Source organism: Carlito syrichta, unplaced genomic scaffold, assembly GCF_000164805.1.
Source record: "Carlito syrichta isolate Samal-C Ts95f unplaced genomic scaffold, Tarsius_syrichta-2.0.1 Scaffold126431, whole genome shotgun sequence".
NCBI classification, from domain to species: domain Eukaryota; kingdom Metazoa; phylum Chordata; class Mammalia; order Primates; family Tarsiidae; genus Carlito; species Carlito syrichta.
The window spans coordinates 83,969-84,736 of NW_007070527.1; positions in this window are offsets into that span (position 1 = coordinate 83,969).

The following is a 768-nucleotide window of genomic DNA, read 5'->3' on the forward strand; positions in this document are numbered from 1 at the left end:
GGGGGGGGGGGGGGGGGGGAAGCCCCTTCCCCCAAGGTCACAGAAGGCGCACTCCCACCCATACCTGACTCTAGGTCCTCACCAGGATGTCAGCTGCCTCAGTTTCTCTCCCTGCCCCCAAACGGATAGTTCTTGTTCCAACCTCAGCATAATGGGCCCAGGCAGCTTCCCAAGGAGGGTGGCCAGCCAGGTGCCACCCCTCTCCCCATCCCTGGAGCCTAGGGCATAAGAGGAAACAGACCTCCCATGGAGCAGAAAGAAAATAGCTCCTGGCTGGCGGGCTCAACTATCCAAGCGTGTAAATGGACCCGAGAGAATCATAGTGCCACCCACCCACTGCACAGGAGCAGAGACTGAGGCTCGGAGAAAGGGCTTTGCGGATGCAGGAGCCCTGGGGCCTGGAATCCAGGCCTCCCGATGTCCCGCCGGGAGCCAGGATCACTGCTGGACAAGGGCAGGGAGGTAGAAGCCACCCGGCGCCCTCTCCCGTCCCCAGCTGGGCAGGCGTCAGGGCAGCGGGGAAACACAGCGGGTCCAAACAGTGGGCGCTCTCTCACCCCAGGCAGCAGGGCCAAGGCCCGGCTAGGCCCCCGGCCCTGGACAGCCCCGGGCCCTTCCTCTTGGGCAGCGCAGAAGGCGCAGGGCGCGGAGGTGTCCCCGCGGGGGGCCGGTGGCAGCAGCTCGGGAGGGGCATCCCCGCACCCCAGGCGTCCGCCGCAGGGTGCTCCGCGCCCGCCCCACATCCGGGCCCCGGGCGCCCGGCGCGGC